This window comes from Rhinatrema bivittatum, chromosome 3 (assembly GCF_901001135.1).
Source record: "Rhinatrema bivittatum chromosome 3, aRhiBiv1.1, whole genome shotgun sequence".
Lineage (NCBI taxonomy): Eukaryota > Metazoa > Chordata > Amphibia > Gymnophiona > Rhinatrematidae > Rhinatrema > Rhinatrema bivittatum.
In genome coordinates this window covers 191,783,124-191,807,432 of record NC_042617.1, presented here as the reverse complement: position 1 = coordinate 191,807,432, position 24,309 = coordinate 191,783,124, and the positions used below count along the sequence as shown (strand labels likewise).

The following is a 24,309-nucleotide window of genomic DNA, read 5'->3' as shown; positions in this document are numbered from 1 at the left end:
TTGGCCATCATGACTCTTACAACACACAAACAAGACACACAAATTATCAATTGGATATTAATGGCCTCAGCTGTTTTAGATAACCTGACAAAGGAATCTAATTGGGTGATTGAGCCTACCTAGATCTGCAAATCCTGTGAGATGCTCTCTTGTGTCTCTGCGAAGGCTTCACTGATCACCAAAAGCTCCACCTCTGCCCGAGTTGCCTTGCCACTTTGGTGTTCCGAGGATGACCACACTAGGCAGGCAGCTACACAGCAAGCCTACAGGCCTTCCCCTCCTGTTATGGGTAAGGAGATCCACCAGGTGCATTTCTTGGACCAAGCCAGGGTCCCACCATCTGTTGCAAACTCCGCTGGATTAACATTTCCTTGTTTGATGGCAGCAACCCTAGTCACACCTTTGCAGTATTCTCAAGCACTACCCCTATGCCAATTCCCCCACCCCTAATGCAATGCTGAGATAGGGATAACAAATCATTCACTATCAAATGCAACAAACAAACATATTCAAATCTAGCAACTATTGAGGGGGTTGGGTGGGAAAGCCACAGGTACTGTGGCAGGCGGAGGAGTTGCTGAGATTTAATCTCCTGCCAGCTCCTCCCTCCTTGGTGACATTGTGACAGCCCCATAGCCAATCTGGGGCTGGTGATGATGACATTGCACCCTGCAGAAGCCAATCACAGGGCATGCCATGAACGTGCACCGAGGAAGGAAGAAGAGGTGGGGTACCCGCCAACTGCACTGTCATGCGGTCAGCGCCTTTGGCAAGCATCGTGGGAGATTCCCCCCAACCTCCTGGATGCAGACCCGCGACTTGGTGAGTCTTTGCCTCTTGCCTGGGTGTAAGAGGGTTTGTTACAGGCGGCACCCATGCATCTGCGCTGGGGGGGCTGCTTGTATCTCAGACATGCAAGAATAAATGACTTTTTAACCAACTGCTGCAGCAGTGCAAAACCCTTGGAGCATTCTTTTAGAAAAATTAATGTATCCCATAATCTATCAATTCTTCTAAAATACACATTTTATATAATAGTAATATAATTATACCAGCTTATTTTTAAATATATCAGTCTAGATTATTTGATTTGGTATTAGGCTTCCTCGTAATATTTAATGTAGAGAACAAAAATGCATTGGAGGATGTGTATATATGAGGGGGGAGTCAATAAATAAAGTGAATTTAAGCTCTTTTATTGCCATGCGTAAATTCACCTTATTTATTAACTCCTATGTATTTGTGTGTGTATGTACTGTATATATATTTAGAGAGAGTGAGATTACTCTTTCAGGTGTTCTAATTTATAGAATTAGCACTGATTCATGTTTTTAGATGAGTTGCCTTAAGAACATAACATGCCATACTGGTTCAGACCAAGGGTCCATCAAGCCCAGCATCCTGTCTCCAACAGTGGCCAATCCAGGCCATAAGAACCTGGCAAGTACCCAAACACTAAGTCTATTCCATGTTACTGTTGCAAGTAATAGCAGTGACTATTTTCTAAGTCAACTTAATTAATAGCAGGTAATTGACTTCTCCTCCAAGAACTTATCCAATCCTTCTTTAAACACAGCTACACTAACTTCACTAACCACATTCCTTGGCAACAAATTCCAGAGTTTAATTGTGTGTTGAGTGAAAAAGAACTTACTCTGATTAGTTCTAAATGAGCTACATGCTAACTTCATGGAGTGCCCCCTAGTCCTTCTATTATCCGAAAGTAAATAACCGATTCACATTTACCCGTTCTAGACCTCTCATGATTTTAAACAGCTCTATCATATTCCCCCTCAGCCATCTCTTCTCCAAGATGAAAAGTCCTAATCTCTTTAGCCTTTCCTCATAGGGGAGCTGTTCCATCCCCTTTATCATTTTGGTCGCCCTTCTGTGTACCTTCTCCATCGCAACTATATATTTTTTGAAATGCGGTGACCAGAATTGTACACAGTATTGAGCGATACAGAGGCATTATGACATTTTCAATTTTATTTACCATTCCCTTTCTAATAATTCCTAACATTGTTTGCTTTTTTGACTGCCACAGCCCACTGCACCGACTATTTCAATGTGTTATCCACTATGACTCCTAGATCTTTCTTGGGTGGTAGCTCCTAATATGGAACCTAACATTGTGTAACTATAGCTTGGGTTATTTTTCCCTATATGCATCACCTTGCACTTATCCACATTAAATTTCATCTGCCATTTGGATGCCCAATTTTACAGTCTCACAAGGTCTTCCTGCAATTTATCACATTCTGCATGTGATTTAACTACTTTCAATAATTTTGTATCATCTTCAAATTTGATTACCTCACTCGTATATCTTTCCAGATCATTTATAAATATATTGAAAAGTACGGGTCCCAGTACAGGTCCCTGATGCACTCCACTGTCCACTCCCTTCCATTGAGAAAATTGTCCATTTAATCCTAATCTCTGTTTCCTGTCTTTTAGCCAGTTTGTAATCCACGAAAGGACATCGCCACCTATCCCATGACTTTTTACCTTTCCTAGAAGCATCTCATGAGAAACGCCTTCTGAAAATCCAAATACACTACATTTACCGGTTCACCTTTATCTACATGTTTATTAACTCCTTCAAAAAAGTGAAGCACATTTCTGAGGCAAGACTTGCCTTGGGTAAAGCCATGCTGACTTTGCTCCATTAAACCATGTCTTTCTATATATTCTATATGTTCTGTGATTTTGATATTTAGAACACTTTCCACTATTTTTCCTGGCACTGAAGTCAGGCTAACCGGTCTGTAGTTTCCCGGATCACCCCTGGAGCCCTTTTTAAATATTGGGGTTACATTAGCCACCCTCCAGTCTTCAGGTACAATGGATGATTTTAATGATAGGTTACAAATTTTTACCAATAGGTCTGAAATTTCATTTTTTAGTTCCTTCAGAACCCTGGGGTGTATACCATCTGGTGCAGGTGATTTACTACTCTTCAGTTTGTCAATCACATCGTCTAGGCTCACTGTGATTTGGTTCAGTCCATCTGAATCATTACCCATGAAAACCTTCTCCGGTACGGGTATCTCCCCAACACCCTCTTCAGTAAATACCAAAGCAAAGAAATCGTTTAATCATTTAATCTTTCCGCGAAGGCCTTATCTTCTCTGTGCCTCTTTAACCCCTCTATCATCTAACTGTCCAACTGACTCCCTCACAGGCTTTCTGCTTCAGATATATTTTTAAATGTTTTTACTGTGAGTTTTTGCCTCTATGGCCAACTTCTTTTCAAATTCTCTATTAGGCTGTCTTATCAATGTCTTACATTTAACTTTTTTTTTTTTTCTATACTGGCTTTCAAGACAGGAGTCACATCAAACCGGTTTACATTTAACAGGGTGTGAAATATACAGAGAACTCGAGCAACTATAACCGGTGCATGATTAAAGGAATTGCAGTTACAATAAAACAGGGAAGTACACAACTGGGAGCAGAGGAAGAAGAAGAAAAGAGAGATTAACTGACAGCAAATTATTTACAGCGATGCAAAATTAATTCCAATATGGTAGAAATGAAATCGTGAATGAGGTTGATGACAGAGTGTTGGTGTTGGTGAATGGTTACTATTTAAACCCATTGATAACAATGTGTTTGTGATGACGGTAGCAGGGATCAGTCTATGTCTGGACTGGCTTGTTTAAAAAGCCAGGTTTTCAGCCTTTTCCTGAAAGTTGGTAGGCACGGTTCCTGACGCAGTTCAGCTGGGATGGAGTTCCATAAAAGTGATCCTGCTCTGTCTTTGAGGGATTTGTGTTGAAAGGTTTTTGCGTGTGGAACATGTAGTGATTCTTTATAACATTCTTTATAACTTGCCAACTCTTATGCATTATCCTGTTTTCTTCCATTGGATCCTTCTTCCAATTTTTGAATGAAGATCTTTTGGCTAAAATAGCTTCTTTCACCTCACCTTTTAACCATGCCGGTAATCATTTTGCCTTCCTTCCACCTTTCTTAATGTGTGGAATACATCTGGACTGTGCTTCTAGGATGGTATTTTTTTTAACAATGACCTTGCCTCTTGCACACTTCTTAACTTTGTAGCTGCTCCTTTCAGTTTTTTTCTAACTAGTTTTCTCATTTTATCAAAGTTTCCTTTTTGAAAGTGTAGCATGAGAGCCGTAGATTTGCTTACTGTCCCCCTTCCAGGCATTAATTCAAATGTGATCATATTATGATCATTATTGCCAAGAGGCCCTACCACTGTTTCCGCTCACCAAATCCTGTGCTCCCCTGAGAATTAAATCTAAAATTGCTCCCTCTCTCGTCTGTTCCTTAACCAATTGCTCCATAAAACTGTCATTTATTCCATCCAGGAACTTTATCTCTGTAGCATGTCCCGATGATACATTTACCCAGTCAATATTGGGGTACCGTATTTTTCGCTCCATAAGACGCACCTGACCATAAGATGCACCTAGGATTCAGAGGGAGAAAATAAAAAAAAAATAAAATGGTGTGCTAAACCGGCTCTGTTTCCGGGCGTCTGTGCATCTTATGAAGCAAATTAGGGGAGTGCATAAAAATGTTTTTGTCCCATTTCGTTTTCGGGTCTGGGGAGGGCCATTTCGGTCCACTCCTCAGATCAGAAAATGTTTATCATTCTCTTTCTGTGGGAACCACCTTCCCCCCCCCCCCCCCCCCCACACACACACACACACACACAAAAACCCCATCCCAATCCCGACCAATGGCACCGGTAGCCCCTGTGAAATAGTAAGGGCAAAAGGGCCTGTCAGCCGACGGCCCAAGTGCAGGAGATCACTCCCAGACCCCCGCTGGCCCACCAGGGACATTTGGCAGGTCTTGGGGGGGATCAGGAGGGTGGGGGGTTGTAGTTAGTTTTTTAGTTTTTTTTTTATATTTGCTCCAAAAGACGCTCAGACATTCTCTCTCCCCCCCCCCCCCCCCCCCCCCCACACACACACACACATACACTGTTGGGGGCGAAAAAAAGTGCACCTTATGGAGCGAAAAATACGGTAATTGAAATCTCCCATTATTACCGCACTACCAATTTAGTTAGCTTCCCTAATTTCTCTTAGCATTTCACTGTCCGTCTCACCAAACAGTTCTAACTTCTGTTTATTCGCTGCCTTACTGACTATTAAAAGCACAAACACACTAAATTATATTCCCCAATAGTTAACTTCGCCCCAATACTTTTAAAAAAGAAAATTTCCCAAGCAAAACTTGCTGATTTCTTTCAGCCACCAGCAAGGTGATCCTCTCCTCTCAGTGCTCCCACTGCATTGTGGGTTACTAAGATCTTCCCTTGCAATATATATTGTGCTTCTAAAGTAAATTAGTGCAAAACAGTCCCTTTGGATATTTACACTACAGTTAGATGTCCTGAGTAACTCACTGCTGTTCTGATTAACAAATGATGGTACCTAATCAAATCAAACAACCTTAACACCTTTCCAAGGTGAGTAACTCAACTGAACTTTTCAACCTTTTTACTTAGGTATACACTGCTCCTAGCTTATTTCTAGCTTCTGGCTACTTTTTTTTTTTTTTTAAATATACAAACACTCTAACTACTGCTTATTAGCTGCCTTACTGACTGACCATTTAAAAATACAAACAGTCTAACTTTTATTTATTCGCTGCCTTACTGGCTATTAAAACAATTCAAAAATGCATTGCTAAAATTATAAACTTATATTTTTGGGACCATTATACTATCCCCTCTTTTTGTCTTTTAGAACATAAGTTATGCTCCATCAATAGACTAACGGGGTTATAATTTTGGCAATGCGTTTTTGAATTGTATTGAGAGTACTTCATTTTGCCACCTATAAGGCTTTATTTGTGTGAAATTACTGACTATTAAAAGCGTAAACACACTAAATAATATTCCCCAATAGTTAACTTCGCCCCAATACTTATAAAAAAGAAAATTTCCCACGCAAAACTTAGTGATTCCTTTCAGCCACCAGCAAGGTGATCCTCTCCTCTCAGTGCTCCCACTGGATTATTTCGTAACTCTGCATTTTGTCTGTTTTATCCATAAGCCTAAGAGCCCATGGCTATGCCTGAACAGTCCTGCTGCAACCAGTTGTTCCATGCCCACCCCGATGGGGAAGGAGAGAGAGACACTCGTCTGCGGGCTGATACTGGTTCTCTGATGCCCAAACACCGTGCTGCTGTGCTGGGTGGCTGACAGCACTAAAGGGTAAGGGGAGTGAAGACAGAATGAGATTTGCCATGTCAGCTGGGAGCCACCACTCCCAGCAACCCGCCATCAGCTCAGTGCCATGATGACATCAGAAGGTGGCAGGGCTGGTGCTAGCTTTTTTTGCTACCCTGTGTGAATAATTACTTTTACCCCCCCCCCCCCCCATGTTCATTCATTGTCTGTCCCAGACCCACAAAAAAAAAAAAAGCCCAGTTCCATTGATACACCCCCCACCATATCGGAACCCATGGCTGGTGCCAAGGATATTAGGTGCCCTAGGCAAACCTTATAACCTTGCACAACAGCCCTCCCCCTGCCTGTTACACAAGTTATGAATTTATAATATTTTACATGAAAAAATCAAAGTACAACTGAGGTAAAAATATCACTTACATTATATTTAAATGCACTGCTGTGATGCCAACCAGAACATAAGAAAATGCCATACTGGGTCAGACCAAGGGTCCATCAAGCCCAGCATCCTGTTTCCAACAGTGGACAATCCAGGCCATAAGAACCTGGCAAATACCCAAAAACTAAGTCTATTCCATGTTACCATTGCTAATGGCAGTGGCTATTCTCTAAGTGAACTTAATAGCAGGTAATGGACTTCTCCTCCAAGAACTTATCCAATCCTTTTTTAAACACAGCTATACTAACTGCACTAACCACATCCTCTGGCAACAAATTCCAGAGTTTAATTGTGCGTTGAGTGAAAAAGAACTTTCTCCGATTAGTTTTAAATGTGCCCCATGCTAACTTCATGGAGTGCCCCCTAATCTTTCTACTATCTGAAAGAGTAAATAACCGATTCACATCTACCCGTTCTAGACCTCTCATGATTTTAAACACCTCTATCATATCCCCCCTCAGTCATCTCTTCTCCAAGCTGAAAAGTCCTAACCTCTTTAGTCTTTCCTCATAGGGGAGCTGTTCCATTCCCCTGCAAAAACACACTTGGAACCCATATGGTATTAGGCCTATTGTAACGTGTGTTGTGTGTGGGCTTGACCCTCCGAAAGCCCTAAAACACTAATACACTTCCCATTAAGAGAATGCCTCACCTCAGTCATAAATGCAGAGCTTAAACAGACCTTCACCAAATACAGCATAGAGCAACCATAAAGTAGAAATTCAAACGCCCAGTCAAAAACTGAACTGGAAAGCACAAGAAACCATAGGGGTAGATTTTCAGACCGCGCGAATAGGCGTACTTTTGCTGGCGCATCAGGCGCAAGCAAAAGTATGCGGGATTTTAGTAGATACGCGCGTAGCCGTGCAAATCCTGGATCGGCGCGCGCAAGGCTATCGATTCTGTATAGCCGGCGCGCGCCGAGCCGCGCAGCCTACCCCCGTTCCCTCCGAGGCCGATCCGAAATCCTCTAACGCCCTCCCCTCACCTTCCCCTCCCTTCCTCTACCTAACCCACCCGCCCGGCCCTGTCTAAACCCCCTCCTTACCTTTGTCGGGGGATTTACGCCTCCCAGAGGGAGGCGTAAATCCCCGCGCGCCAGCGGGCCGCTAGCGCGCCGGGACGCGACCTGGGGGCGGGTCCAGAGGGCGCGGCCACGCTCCCGGGCCCGCCCCCAAAACGCTGCCGACATGTCCCCAAAACGCCGCGCGGCTCGGGCCCGCCCCTGACATGCCCCCGACACGCCCCCCTCGGAAAACCCCGGGACTTAAGCGAGTCCCGGGGTCTGCGCGCGCCGGTAGGCCTATTGAACATAGGCGCATCGGCGCGCAGGTCCCTGCACGCCTAAATCCACCTGGATTTAGGCGGATTTAGGCGAGCAGGGCTCTGAAAATCCGCCCCATAATCTCTATGCAGTGCAACAGTGAAAAAACCAGAACCATCACCATCAAACAAAATCAAGAAATTAAATAAATACATAATCATAATAGTAAAAACATACCGTATTTTCCGGCACATAAGACGAGTTTTTAACCCCTGAAAATCTTCTCAAAAGTCGGGGGTCGTCTTATACGCCGGGTATCATCTTATAGGGCGTATACCGTAGTTGTCGCTGGTAATCCAAAGTTACAGCGTCTGGTGCATTCCCCGCGCCCTCGCTCCTCGAGTCACTCCCCCGGATGCTGTAAAAGCAAGCCCCTTTTGCCCAGCAGCGGCCAATCGGGCAGCGCACCTTCGCTCCTCGAGTCACTCCCTCCCCTCACTGGATGCAGTAAAAAAGTTCATTCTGCGCTCCCTCGCTCCTCGAGTTACTCCCTCCTGCTGTAAATGTTGGAATGCATTGAAAGAGGGGTAGTCTTATACGGCGAGTATATCCCAAACTCTATATTTTAACTGTAAAAGTTGGGGGTCGTCTTATATGCCCAGTCGTCTTATACGCCGGAAAATACGTATTAATATTTCAAAAACAGCTGATGAATAAAAGATCAAATAATTAAAAGCTCATATACAAATTTTTTGGTATATCAAAAACCAATAAAATATGTCAAAACAGCAGATAGATCAAATAACACCCAAAAAAATAAAACTAATAAGGATTTTAAAAATTTACGCTCTCCTTACCTGGGATTTTTAATTTCTAGTCACCCAGAGATTGTCATGGATTAGTCGGAGTAAGATGCACAAACTTTCTCCTTTCTTTCTTATACAATATGGGGCAGATTTTTAAAAAGTACGCGCAAACAAGAGTACGGCGGATTTTAATAGATACGCGCGTAGCCGCACGTATCTTTTAAAATCCGGGATCGGCACAAGCTGACCCCGCAGCCTGCCTCCGTTCCGATGCCTCCCACCTTCCCCTACCTAACCCACCACCCCCAGCCCTATCTAAACCCCCCTACCTTTATTATAAAAGTTACACCTGCCTGAGACAGGCATAACTTGCGCACGCCAGCCAGCTGGCCAGCTGCCGGCCAGCTGCCGGCACGCGATTCCCTGGCCCTGGAGCAGTTTCGGAGGCCTCGGCCACGCCCCTGAAACATCCCCGGGCCGGAACGCCCCCCGATGACGCGCCATCTGTGACATGCCCCCCCCCCCCCCCCCCGAGAAAGCCCCAGGACTTACGCGTGTACCTCTTTGAAAATCTGCCCCTATATGTATATGTATACACACACAGAAGCTTACACACATATGCTCCCTCTCAAACCCCCAGTCATCACCAGCTTTTCTTTCATTGGGATCTGCTAGCAGCCCTGGGCCCTCTTCTTTTCAACTGCTGGCAGGTTGGGATCCACCTGCAGCCCCATTCTCTATCTCATACATGCACACGACCCAGGCAGCTCCCATTCTCTCTCACATGCAACTCAGGCGCAAGCTCCCATTCTCACATACACATATCTCCTGCCCATCCCAGGAAAATACACACACACATGCACACACACACACACTGCAGCCTTCCAAGTCACATAAAATGTCACACCCACCCATCCCAAGCAGCTTCCCATTCACCCACACACACACACCTACATGCAACCCACGTAGTCAGGATCCATGGGTCATTCCTCCTTCACTGCTGCCAGCCTGTACTTCGAGGAAAGTAGCCGTTCTGCCAATCCTCCTGCATTCTGGCCTGCAGTAATTCAATATTTGCGGTGCTAGCACTCCCTTTATTCTCATCTCCGTCATGCGAGAAGTGATAGCACCATGAGTGTTGAATACCACGGGGCCAGCATTTGAGGAGGAGCTAAAGGGCAGGCTTTGTCTTCTGCTCTGGCCTCATGCTGCTTCCGCTGACGGTAGGATGGAATCTATCGGCAATCGCAGAGGCCTTCTGCTTCTTCCACTGTCAGTGGGATGGGATCCCTGCTCATGACCCCCCCCGCTGTGCGTTTGCATACTTGTTGGAACCAGGCCTGGAAGGCAGGGATGATCTGGCCATCCATATCCCTATTTGTAGCCCTGATTGTGTTATAATTAGTGATGTTTGGGTGGACCCTTGGACACTGTGGCAGCTGACCACGCCCACGAGGGGAAGTCCCATGAGGGGCCACAGGTCAGGCTCAGCTCTGGACACACACACACACAGATTATATCTTTATTTAGACAGTTTGAGAAGCCACCAGTTGGCAGTATTGAGTAGAAGTTGTAGCCCGGCTGGGCTAGTATTCCCCAGGGCGCTGGAACAGCGGTTCCTCCGGTAGCAGTGCTGTAGTGAGAGAACTGAGAAAGTGAGTACAATAGAACATTCACAGAGCCCCATATATGGAGAAGCCCCGAGACAGGGAGAGCTGGCCCTCGAGGAGCGAGTACCAGATACCTGGACGCAGAGACACTCGTTGGCAAAGTACTCACACAGCAGTTCCACGGAGGAGATGGCACTGGCGCTGGAACGGAGGCAGACCCTCGAGGATCGAGTACCTGGTTCCAGGGAGACGTCTCTGAGGAGTAGATGATAGTACTGCTCACTGATGGTGTCTGTAGCGAATTCTTCCAAGTAGAAGAGGAGATAGATGCAGGCAGCGAGTCAGGGAAACATGGGCCCTCGAGGAGTGAGTACCGGTTACCTAATAGCAACCTGAAAGAATCAAAAGAGGCCCCCGAGGAGCGTATATACCCCGTTAGCAGAAAAAGTCCAATAGAAATTGGAGAGGCAGAGTAGCTGGGTATGGAGAGCGAATCCCATCCGTAAGAATTCCCCTTGCTAACTCAATGGCTAGCAATAAACTGTAGGCTTAAATATCCGGGCAGCGTGACGTCATCACAGGGGGACGCCCCTGAGGAACGCGCCAATGAGGAAATAAGAATGAGGACCACACGGCGCGCGCGCCCTAAGGTACCTGTAGAACATGGCGGGAGGCAGCACCCAAGCCGGTCCGGGGACGCCGGAGAGGACAGCAGGCAGACGCCACGGCAGCCAGGCGTCCGTGAAGAGCAGGAGGAGCCGCAAAAAAGGAAAGGTAGGCAGAGTGAAGCCATTGGGAAGTGATGGTTGCAACAGATTGGGCCATTAAAATGCAGGCAAGGGGGGGGGGGGGTAAGGAGGAGGAAGCTCTGAGGTTTAAGAGAGCAGTGCCACAGAAACCTGATGCCTAGTTCTAGTCTATTTCATATAAACAATCAGTTCTTATTCAACAGGTTGATGTTACTCTTTGGATTTCTAATTGTTGCAACATAGAGGGTGGGGTATCCAAACAACAGAGGGGGACAGAATATCTGCAGAAAGAGGAATGAATTCAAACGCTAAGGAATTCAAGACAAAGCCCATGGTGTATCTGTCATATGGATGGCCATGCCAGTAGGGGTTCTGTGTGGACCCAGAGGACTGGCAGCTTGCTTGTGTGATACCCATCTGTTGTACCTCTTCAGTCAAACTTGGCTTTGCTGGATAGTAGTGGGCCAAGTAGGGATGGACGGGTGGAAGGACTCATTCCCCTGCAGTGAGCTACAATGATTCTCAATACGCACAATCTACAGCTCAAGTACTAGCAGTAGTTATTCATGCTAGTGATGTTAAAGCTGCGGTCTTCAATTATTCCAACAGTCAGGCATATTGTTTCTTATTTTGGAATCATGTTGTCATTGCAATCTGAGGGTCTTAGCATTCAGGGAAGGACATCCCGACTGCCCTGGCTACATTTAAAGGTATATTCCTTGCTCTCTCCAAACTTTGGAATATGAGATAACTGTGCAACAGTACTCACTTTTCATTAATTCATTTTTTTACAGTTCTACATCCCTGGAAACATCCATGTTTGGAACAGTCTTAACAATTTACCTCACACACTTGACTGTTTAATAGAACATTTGTGGTATCATTTGTAATTTCATAGCCTTGGACCATTGAATGTACTGTGTCTGTGTGCGAGGTAATTTGTGAGTGTTTTGCTGTTAGTCAATGGGATTGAGGGAAAGAAAATTTCAATAATTTTAAACATAAAATATTTCATTGAGAAACACTGAGTTACTACATAATTGTGGTTTTGAAATATTGCCAAGTAAATGAGTAGTATAAGTTCTTCCTTAAAATAAAACAGTTTACAATTTTAAACTTGTAGGCTTTATTGCGAGAAGTGAAGGGAAAGCCAGAGATCAACCAGTGGTCTATGATATTACAATAAAAATCAAATTGAGCAGACTAGTCTGATCTTGTGGTCTTTGTAAGCCATCACATTCTATGGGCCAGATTTTCAAAGGGGTATGCACGAAAGATACGCACATACCCACCGAAAACCTGGCAGAAGTACCCCCTGCACGCGCCGAGCCTATGTTGAGTAGGCTCCGCGGCACGCGCAAACCCTGGGATGCGCGTAAGTCCCGGGTCTTTCCTGGGGGGCGTGTCAGGGGGGCGTGGTGCGTCATTTGGGGCCGGGGCCGCAGGCGTGGTTCCAGCCTGGGGGGGGGGTGGCCGAGGCCTCCGAAACGGCTCCCGGGCCTGGGAATCGCACGCCGGCGGCCGGCCCGGCGCACACAAGTTATGCATGCTTCGGGCAGGCATAACTTGTACAACAAGAGGTAGGGGGGGTTTAGATACGGCTGGGGGGGGGGTGGGTTAGGTAGGGGAAGGGAGGGGAAGGTGGGGGAGGTGGAAGGAAAGTTCCCTCTGAGGCCGCTCCGATTTCGGAGCGGCCTCGGAGGGAACGGAGGCAGGCTATGCGGCTCGGTGCCCGCAGGCTGCCGATTTTGGGCAGCTTTGCGCGCGCTGACCCCAGATTTTAATGGATACACGCATATCTATTAAAATCCCGCGTACACTTGTTTGCGCCTGGTGCGTGAACAAAAGTACGCGGGGGCGCAGATTTATAAAATCTACCCCTATGTGTGGTTCACGTTCTTTCGGTCCATTTAAATCAAGCAGCAGACATCTACATAGACACTTATATTAGTCAATAATAACAGACATTTCATTAAAAAACCAGCTGTTGATTAGCCATATTCTAATTTTCCTTGTTTAATAAGGAAATCATTCTACTTGACCTTTCTTCTTAGTCATACTTACTTTGAATTTGATACAAAAGAAATCCCATTCGTACTCTGAATTCTCTTATACAAATTCTTAACTTTGCATTCGGGATCATGTTCCAAAGTCAAGTTTGGTTATAAAGATCCAGTGAAACTTTTAACCACTACTGCCAAGGTGTTTGCAAACTCTATGGCAAAAGGAAATTTGCAGGATTTAATATTTAAACTATAGCAAGCACTCGACCATCCCACTGGAATGATCACCTGATTTTCCTACGCCTGGCCTTATGGTTTCTAAGTTTGTCTGCTAATTCCCGTTTATAGACTCATTCTCTGGTCTCCTGGACGCTATCCGGCGGTCTCTGGCCCCACTCGAGGCCCATAATTCCACATGGGCGGCGAGCACTCAATGTTGGTGTTCGCCAGCTGTCTTCGACTAATTATTCTTTCTCAGACTACAATTGCCAATGCTAACACCAGGACACAATTATTTTTTCTCTTTCTTGCTCTACTTTCAATTTTTGTTTATCTCTCTCTTCAACATCCATGGTATTATAAAAGTTTCTCATCTACACTGCCTCTGTATGACAATGTTCAGTACATGTCTCAGCAACTGGCACACTGCTTTCATCGATGGCGTCCTCCATAAGCTCCATTCAGATGGTTTCGCTTAATGTCAACGGGTTTACACATCCCATTAAACGGAAAAAAATTTTAACCTACCTCCAAACCCTACAGTCTGACATCATTCTTATCCAAGAGACTCACTTAACAGCTACGGAGTCCCTTAAGCTCAAACAGCAATGGGTCGGCCATGTTTACTTTAGCCCAGCATATAAGAAGAAACGTGGTACAGCTATCTTAGTTCACAAACATTTAGACCTCTCTGTATCGTCGCAAGTCGTGGACACTGAAGGCCGTTGGAATCTCATTCAGTTCACTTTACAAGGGGGATCCTACACCATTCTTAATGTATATGCGCCCAACGCGGATGACCCTGTCTTTTTTCAGGAATTATTTGCAAGACTACTCACATTGAATCCTTCTATGGTTATCATCGGTGGAGACTTTAACCAACCACTAGATCCCCTTCTAGAGAAAAAAACAGAGGTACGCTACACTGTCTCCAAAGCGACTAAAACCTTGAATCACCTTATGTCCCAGATGGGCTTGATAGACCCATGGCGAATACAATATCCTACGGACAAAGACTTCACTTTCTACACAGCACCGCATGCATCCTACTCAAGGATAGACTTTTTTTTTGTTTCTAACACGCTGATTCCGTACATCCAAGCATCCAAAATATGTCCCATCTTGGTCTCTGACCATGCTGCGGTGCTCTTCCAGCTCCAACTAGTTGCTCTCATCCCGATAGATAGACAATGGAGATTCAATGCCTCTCTACTTTCAGAACCGGACTTTCAAAAACTTGTTTCTGAGAAAACTTCACAATATTTTTCTGATAATCTGGGCTCAGTCTCCTCCCAAGACCTCTTATGGGAAGCATATAAAGCGACCATTAGAGGAGAAATCATAAGCTATGCTGCCCATAGACGTCGTCTTCAAAGGCAGTCTCTCCAGCGACTTCAATCCCGCGCCACGGAATTTGAGCGCCTTCACATTACAGCACCTACAGCGCATACACTTGCGCAGCTTCAAAAAGCTAGATATGACTATAATCGGCAATTGAGCTCGCAGGTCCAGCTACACCTCTTTCATTCCAAGGCGCACTATTATTCGGAAGGGAACAAATGTGGTAGGCTACTTGCTTCGTACCTCAAAAAAAAGTCTGAACGCTCACGCGTTATTGAGATAGCCACTGCACCTGGCGTCACATCTACACTGGACAGAGACATACTCCACTCTTTCAGTGACTTCTACGCCCATCTATACCAGTCTGAAGTGCATCCCTCTCTAGACGACTTTAACTCTTTTTTTGCTAACTTGTCGATTCCTCATCTCACAGACGACCAGCGCCAACGCCTGGACTCTCCCTTCACACTTGAGGAAATATCATCTGCGATCATGTCTCTTCCTCTGAGTAAAGCTCCAGGCCCCGATGGATTCAGCACGGACTTTTATCATGCGTTTACGAAACTTTTGTCTCCACATTTGCTGGACCTTTTCACCTCTTTTACTTCGTCGATCTCTGTCTCCACTACCTTCACTGATGCCCGTATTGTGGTGATTCCAAAGCCAGGGCGAGACCCCACTCTACCTGCTAACTATCGCCCCATTTCCCTCCTTAATGTTGACTATAAAATCTTTACCAAATTGTTAGCTACCTGGCTATCCAACATATTAGGTTCTCTTATTCACACAGACCAATCTGGCTTTATTAAACACCATCTAATTTCTAACAACACTCAGATGTTTTTCCATATTCAAGAATGTCTTTTTCCCACTGTTGAACCTGCTATTGCTGTTTCATTAGATGCTGAAAAAGCTTTTGATCGCATAGAGTGGCCCTTTCTCTTTGAAGTTATGTCTAGATTCGGATTTGGCTCTAAATTTGTTGATTGGATTAAATTAATTTATACAACACCTATGGCCTCCTTATATGTTAACTCGCAGGTTTCTCCACCATTTACCTTACATAGAGGTACCCGACAAGGCTGCCCAATTTCGCCCCTACTCTTCGACCTGGCTTTGGAACCCCTACTCATTGCTATTCGTCAATCAAAGTCTATTACTGGCGTACATATTGGCTCTGCCGAATATAAACTTTCTGCATATGCTGACGATGTATTGCTCTTTCTTACTAACCCTGAAAGCTCTTTAACCCACCTATTTGCCCTCATCGAAGGTTACTCTGCAATTTCTGGTTATAAGGTAAACTGGAGCAAAACTGAATTTCTCCCTCTCAACAACTTTTCTCACACACTGGATCTCTCCTCTTTTTGTATTCAAAAAGCTAAGCTGGGACTAAAATATCTTGGTATAAAGTTTTTCACTGATCCTCAAGATACCATTCAGAGGTGTGAAGTTCACACACTTCAACAAGTGAAAGATATTGTTCTTAAATGGTCTCCATTGCATCTCACGTGGTGGGGTAGATTGGACACCATTAAGATGGTTCTAGCCCCCAAAATCACCTTCGTATTATCTATGCTTCCAGTTTTTTTTTCTAATGATTTTTATCGCAAAACTGACCGCATTTTGCTTGCATTTCTTTGGAAGAACAAGGCCCCGAGAATTGCTTTGCATAAACTTACAGAAAAAGCACATGGAGGAGTCAATTTCCCTGATTTCCGCATTTACCACCTGTCCTTTGTACTCCAGCAAGGCTTTCATCTATTAGTGTCTCAGGTGCCCCAGCCTGACACACCTACCTGGCTCCCTATTGAGCTCTTCTTCATTCACCCATCCCCTCCTTCTGCATTCCCTGGAATGATCCTCTCTTCCTGCCAAAAACGGAGCAGGATCTTAACAACCTTGCACAGAGCAATTCAGGAATTTGATACTTTATGTCCCCGGGGCCACCCTACCTGGTCCAATTCTTGTTTGTCTCCCATTTGGAATGCCCCTAAGATCAAAATCGACGGACGCCCCATCCAATGGCCCATCTGGCAATCTCGAGGGATTTGGTTTCTCTCATCCATTGTCTCGGGAGGGAATATCACTCCATTCTCCTCGCTTCAATCGTCCTACCACTTCCCTTCTACTCAATTTTTCGCCTGGCTACAACTCCGAGAAGCGCTTAAAGCTTTTAACCTATCGGAACTGAAACTAGATCAATTACCCAGACTTGCTTCTTTTTTTGAGGAACATGGACCTAAGGGCCATCTCGCATCTAAGATTTATAAGTTAATTAAAAGCTTTGCGGCGCCTTCTCTTACTTCAGCTTTGGCAAAAGTATGGTCCCTGGACCTTCAAATTGAACCCTCTGCTAGGGAATGGAAATACATTTGGTCCTCCTCAATGCGTGTTTCCTTATCTACCAGCCTTTCCCAAACTTCCTTTTTTATTATGCATAGAGCTCTTTGGACCCCATGGAAATTGCATAGGGCCAAGCTTCTCCCTTCTCATCAATGCTGGTCCTGTAATAGGGGCAAGGCCACCCTGGAACACATGCTTTTTTCCTGCCCGATATTATCTACTTTTTGGATGCATGTCTGGGCCAAAATGTCATCCCTACTCTCACATCAGCTACCAATTTCCTACGCCATGATAATTTTAAAAGGAGCTCATCCTGCATTAGACTTATCACTATCCCACAGGAGACTTCTTGATTTTTTTACTACTTGTTGCCTTACATAACATTACTTCTAACTGGAAGCGTAGTGACTTACTCTCAGAACCTCTCTGGTGGAATACAGTCTGCCTTTTTAGTAAGTATGAAAGGGCGATGGCTATCAAACACAATCGCTTAGCCAAATGGGATTCAATGTGGGAAACCCCTTGACAACTACACTATATGATCTGTATTTTAACTTCACTTATACATTGTCTCCTTCAGAAGCAGTTAGGATGTTGTGTCCTTATGGCCCACTCGGCTTTCCCCTCTCTTTTTCTCTACATCTCCTTCTTATCTCTCTTCTTCTTCTCCTTTCTTCCCCATTCACTCCCTTCTTTTCTTCCTTCTTTGTTTCTTTCCTTCTTCTCTTCTAATTTTTCTTTCTATATTTGTTATTTACTCTGCAATTTAGTTGTGTTCTTAATACGAAGCTGAATATTGTTTGCTGGATTTAATATTTATGATGTACTTGCCTTGAAACTGCTGCGATGTATGATGTTTCTCAGCTTTATCATGTTTTGACCTCGCATGCTCTAATGATGTAAAAGATTTCTTTTTGTTAATAAAAAGATTACAACTAAAAAGGAGAAAGAGCCCTTCATAGCTTAAATTGTAAAGAGCCTTCACCTAGTATGAGAGTACTGAACTGCACTGTTAGGCTCGTAATTATTCATCATATTCGACCCTAATAGACTTGGCATCACAGTCAACAAATGTACATTGTCTGTAAAGATAATGAAATGCATTTCAAGACTTGCTTCACCTTAGCAGGATTTCAGATCACAGACTCTGCTGAAGCTCATCTAGGCAGAGTTATGACTTCTACTGTTGCTCATCTTTAGAGAAATTCCTGTCAAGGAGATTGTAAAGCTGCAACTCAGTCATCACTTTACACTTTTACGCCCTCAAGGACTGATAGTAAATTCAGACAAGCAGTTTTGCATTACCTGTTTTCACAGGAGTCTACTTTTCATGGTGGGGTCCAGGTTGCTTGTTCAGTAGTTGCTCCACTGCAGCCCATAGCTTGGACTCAAATTTAATGGCTAATTCAGCCTTCTTATCAATGGACTCCCTAGCTAGTAGAGCTCAAAGCTCTACTAGCTAGGGAGAAACAAGTAATTTGATGCTGTCTGATATCACCCACATGTAATGGCTAATTCATCCTGCTGTCTACAGAAAACCCTGTTTATGGTAATCAAACTTGCTTAGCCTCATTAGAGAAATAAATGGATTATTTCCTTAAAGGAAAGAATGGTATATTACAGTGCATATTGTATCAGAGGGTGAGAATACACATGAGATATGCCAGTAGAGGGACAAAGTGCTAGAGAGAGCTGCAGGATGTACTCAGAGAGGAGCAAGAGCCACACATTTCCAGAGAGTAAGGGTAAAGAAAATATTCAATGCCCTCTATTCTGAGATCGGAAAAAGACACAGCTTTTACCTCTTCTTAAGTAACAAGGAGTTTAGGAGCAACTGAGACCCTTTGCAGATGGGTTGTGAAATCAGGCAATAGATTTGAGAATAAAAAAGAAAATTTCTAGGAATTGCTAAGAGGCAGTTAATCTACTGAATGAGCATATATGGAAAAAAGAAATGTCAAGAACCGAATCCTAGAGGGGAAAATTAAAGAGTAGTTGTCATGGAACAAAACTTTAAAGTTTCAGACAGAAAGATGAGATAAAAGAAAACTCTGTAGCTCTTATGGGGGTAGGGAGTCATATTCCATCATGCATTGGTGACATCTAGTGGCTGGATTTAGTGCCCATGTTTGCACCAGGGCTATTTCAGGAATCCTGCAAGACTGTCATTGCAATAACTGCACTGAGTTGGGAAGAGGAGAAAAAGCCTCTTCTTCATTGTGTATGAAGACTGATGGCACCAGATTCCAAATGTGGTTCTGTCTGAACTGGAAACCCAAAAGAGGAGGGAGGATACTGCTGAGTCAAGAAAGAGCAGTTTATCTTACTATAATTTTCAAATAGAGCCTAGCAGTTTATCCTTCTTATCTACTGTTTCTGTCTAAACTCATGAAATCCCATCTGTCCATATATAAATTTGCCATCTAAAATATGATTGTTCCAATGTACTAATAATGTACAAACATGATATATAAGGCATCAATAATTAAATGAAAATGGAGTCCAATAAATGTGCAACTTTATTCCTGTCCATTGTGGAGTGGATTTTCAAAGGGGTTACATGAATAAAATTGGTATATGCATGGATAAGTAGCATGTATGTGCATAGATGCTATTTTCCAAACATTGAAAGTATGCACATATTTTCAGTTTCCTGTATATATTTTACTAGGGTAAAAGAGGTGGTCTAAAGGATATCCGGGGCAGGGTTCAGAGTGTGCACAGCAGTTGCTATTTTGTAAGAGAGATACATTGCCAAACTTATTCTTACATTTTTTCACCCTCTTAATTTACTTGCACAGATGAAATCAGACTTGTCTGTTGCCTGAGTTTTTGGATGGGATATCTGGGAGAACTGGTGGGGGATCAGGGTGAAGTGCTAAAGATCTAGATGAAGTGAAGGACCGGGAGAACTGGTGGGGGTATCAATCAACTGGTAATTCCAAGTATTTGCACATATTTTATAAAATACCTGCCTCCACATTTAATTCTGGTTGTTTATTTGCTCGGTCACAATTATTTTTCTGCTTATGTTTATAAAATGGGTATGTAGGATAGCAGAGTGAAATCTTTATAAGCTAGAGCAGGAATCACGCTGACTCCAACCCTTCTTCATGCATTTTCAATTTTTATTAGTCGAAAATTTCATGAAAATACAAGGACATACTATACTTGATACTGCATTCTTTTGTTATGATATATTGATCTGCTGGTGCAGTATATTACTCCATTTTTGTTTGTGGATTTCCAATTTTTATTAGTGCAATCAGCAAAACAACATAACAGTAGACTGCCTACCTTTTTTAGTGTACTCGCAACACAAACTTCCAGAGAGAGTCAGGAGCTCCTGCACCTGGAGACACGGGGCTTCCGGATCCCAGCTGGGCTCATGCTCTTATCCTGCCCCAGCAGGGTTCCGCCCACAGAGCTCTCTCTTTCTCTCAGTGTAAGATTTAAAGTGGATCAGGCTAGATGCCTGGTCCAGCTTAGATTAACGAGGGAAAGTAGGGCCACTCCTTCACATACCCTCCCCCTCAGGTTGAACCCATTGGTCCGCACATTTTCACCCTACTGGATCCCATCCAGGGAAAGCGCCTCCAATCCCCATTCCCTTTCATCTGGCCTCCCGCTAGATGGGGTCACGGTTCTAGGGTCAAGCTCACCCCCACACATTAGAGTTACCCCAGACAATACTATTACCACCACCCAGTGCACCCTTTGCCCAGTGTTCACCCCCAGTCCTTTAACAGAGTCCATTAATGGTTCCAGGTTCCATTCTTTCCCCCGCCTGGACTCCTTGGACTTCCTGTGGGTATTCCTGTGGTGGTTTCTTTTCCACTTGCTGCAAAACTTGTCCTCCTTCAGGCTTCCATTCTTTTTCACCTGGGCCTTGGTATTTTCTGACTCATCTGCACCGTCTCCAGCTGGTGTGCCTCCCTCTGGTCATTCCAGAGTGGTTGTGTGTGGGCACTGTATTGCACCTTCCTCTGGGCTCTCTGCAATGCCTCCTCCTAGCTCCTCTGGCACTTCTCTCAGGGACTTCTGCGGCGCCGATGTCTGGCCATCGTGCATACTGCCTTCCATATCCAATTGGCACTGCATCCCGCAGGCTATTCTGTACTGTCTCCTTCTGGGCACTCTGTGTTGCCTCTCCCAGGTGAATCTATAAAGTTCCACTGTGAACTTTCTGGTATCTCAGACTCATTCACTGCAGGATCATTCCTCTGGCACTTCTCCTGCTCAGTTACATTCTCTTCTGTGGGCTCTTGCCGGTCATGGTCTGTTTTGGCTTCAGTCCATTTGCTGCCTTCAGCTCTTTCTGGAGTCTCTCTGAACAGTAGTGGTGCAGTCATGTGACTTAGCTACTGTGCTGTGTCTGCTTCCATTTGTACTGGATCCAGTCCTGGCTTTACTTTCTGCAAGTAGGAATTTAGGAGCACTGTTTTTGTTTCCCAGTCCTTCCAGACATGTGCTGAAGCAGCCTGGTCTTTCAGTACACTTTCTTGTAGCTGCCTCTGCCCTTCCAAGAGACTGTGAATAAATGCTTATATAATTCTTTCAGTCATGCTTCCACTCAGCTAAATTCTTGTGCTTAGAACAGAGTCACAGCAGGCTGCTGGATCTCGCGCACACACACACACACCTATCTACCTACCATCTCTGTAGGTCCTCTGCCCTGTTTCTACACAGTTTATTTCTGCTCTTTTTTTTTTCTTTGAAAAAATGTTTTAAAAATAAAAGGAAAAAAATCCTGCTTTTCCAGCCACTTATTTCCACTGTCTCAAGTGAACAGCACTTGTCCCTTTACCTACTATAAACTTGAACCTATTCTTCTCTACAGGCATCCTAAGACCACTTCTGTTTAAGGGAAAACTTTTGTTGTTCTTCTCTCTGACCCAGACTGCTTCAACACTTCTCTGCTCTGCACCTCCAGCAACACTTTTCTTCTGTCCCAAACCTATTTCCTTAAGTAGGGCATACACAATAAACTTTCCACTTTTTTGTCCTCCCCTTGGAGACTTGGGTTTTCTCTGTGCCAAGTGTAAAGAAAAATCTCCAAACTGACATCATATGTAGGATAGCTGAGTGAAATCTTTATAGGCTAGAGCAGGAAATGCTGACTCGAACCTTTCTTCATGCAACTTCAACTTTTGTTAGTGTAATCAGCAAAAATACATTACTGAAGACTACCTACCTTTGCAGTCTACCCACAACACAAACTTCCAGAGGGGGTGAGGAACTCCTGCTCCTGGAGAGGACCTCCTGATCCCATCTGGGCTCACACTCTTATCCTGCCCCAGCAGAGCCCTATCCACAGCTCTCTCTGTATCTGTAGGATTTAAGGTGCCCCAGGCTAGATGCCTGGTCCCAGCACAGGTTAAGGAGGGGAAGTAGGGCCACTCCTTCACAGGTTAAAGAAAGTTTGAATTTTCTTGCAGTGGAAATAATTGAGCATCCTGAAACATACACACTTTCAGAACAGAAATATGTATATTTTATAAACTGAGCAGCTCTCGCCATGCAATTTATAAAATACTAGCATTAATCTCCGCACATCCATGTACATGTGCAAATACTGTACCATGGATAGTTTTGAAAGTTGGGCTGTTCCCAGCAGCCTAAACATTTGTGCAATGGCTGTTGAAACATGACTTGAGACCAAATAAAATGTACCTTCTCAGTTGACAAGCCATTTCTCATTTAAATTTTAAAATTTCTAGTTTAATTTGCAAGGATAACATACAAAATGCACTGTTTTACAAAAAACAAATTAATGCAATCTTTTTTTTAATCCAGTGATGAAGTGCTGGTTGAATTAACTGCAAATATCTAATTTTCTTTTCTGCAAACGTGAATGAAAAGTTCTTTTTAACAATAAGACACAGTGAGCAAGGCTTTGTTAATATGAGCATCAGTTGGCTTGTCTGGCACAAGACCACCAAAGAATTATTGATAATTTTAACAACTCACTGCTCTCAAGTGTGTTACTGGTTTTTATGAAATGGATTTCACTAACAATAAAACAGTTTTTAAGTTAAATAACCTCCCTTCTTAGAATCTTGTACTCTATAAATAGTGACCTTGCACGCAGTATCAAGACAGCATAGAACTCTCATAGGCAGATTGCTCAACCTCTCCTATCCATTTCATAAAGGATGTAAAGACTTTTCATTTTCTACGATATTTTTTCTAAAATGAAGAGGGACCTTTGCATCATGATTTGCCTGATTCAGAAGTACTGTGCACAGCTGCCTGCTTATAAATAGCAGGCATCTAGGGCATGGCCAACCACAGGGCAGTCTCATTGAAAACAGGTCTGCTTCCAGATGCTTTCCTTGTTCAGTATTTGGAACTGTGTTCTTGTCATCTACAGACTGTTGATTTTCCTCCTGACATGAAAGTTGTGCCAGCAGTGTATTTTACATTATCGTGTGTTTGTCAAGTAAAGGTTTTATGTTTTACTATACAACAGTGCAGACATCAAAGGATCAGACTCACAAAGTGTTATCCAGCTTCCAGGGTGAAGCAGAATAGAAATTGGCACACTGCCTGTGACCAAGTCTGCTAGCCAATCAGAGCTAGCAAGCAAGTAACAAACCGGTTTCAATACTCATAGCAGCTTTTAATCTGACCAGTTTATAGAGTTGATTTAGAAACAGATCTTCCATTTCAATGTAGCTCTATTTTTTGATTACATAAGAGTACATTGACTTTGCTATTGACTTTGCTTTACTGTGTTCTTTCTTACTAATGTTAAAGGGACATTTTCATAATTAGGAATTTGAAAATCTGTAGTATTGTTAGCCCAGGTTTGGTCACCACCTTGCATTTTTTTTTAATCCTATGTTTTTGTTACATGAAACTTTGCAAATTATAGGATCATGGTGTTTCACACTGCAGTACATGTATTTTGGTCTCAGGTGTGATGGATCAGCAAATATAATGCAAGTTTAATCACAAAGGTTCACCAGTATTTCAAGAGGAACCACCACATCAGATTGCCTGATCTGTTTTTAATTTGCATATCTTTGCTACTGTACCCTCGGAAAATGGAAGTAAGAAAGGAGTATTTTTCCTCTTTGTCATGACATGTAATAATTTAATACGTGGCAGCCCTATTTTAAATATACTTTGATTTTCAAATTCCTAATTTGAGAACTTTGATAGGGTCCCTATAACAAGAAGACAATAGCCTAGTGGAATATTGCAATGTTTTATGTTTGTTTATATGGAAACCACTTAGCATGGTTTTTGTAAGCTAAGCAGTATATATACAAACTTTTAATAAATAGGGCACAATCAACAGGAAACATGTCAAGAAGAAATCTTTTTGGCTTCCATTTCTGAGAGAGGA

At 43.6% G+C, this 24,309-nt stretch overlaps 1 protein-coding gene across 4 annotated transcripts in view; it reads left to right on the top strand.

Annotated features, from left to right (window-relative positions):
* STXBP5 (syntaxin binding protein 5) overlaps nt 1-24,309 on the top strand; it is a 1,098,992-nt gene that overhangs the window by 1,021,909 nt on the left and 52,774 nt on the right. The gene's annotated exons all lie outside the window — the stretch shown is intronic.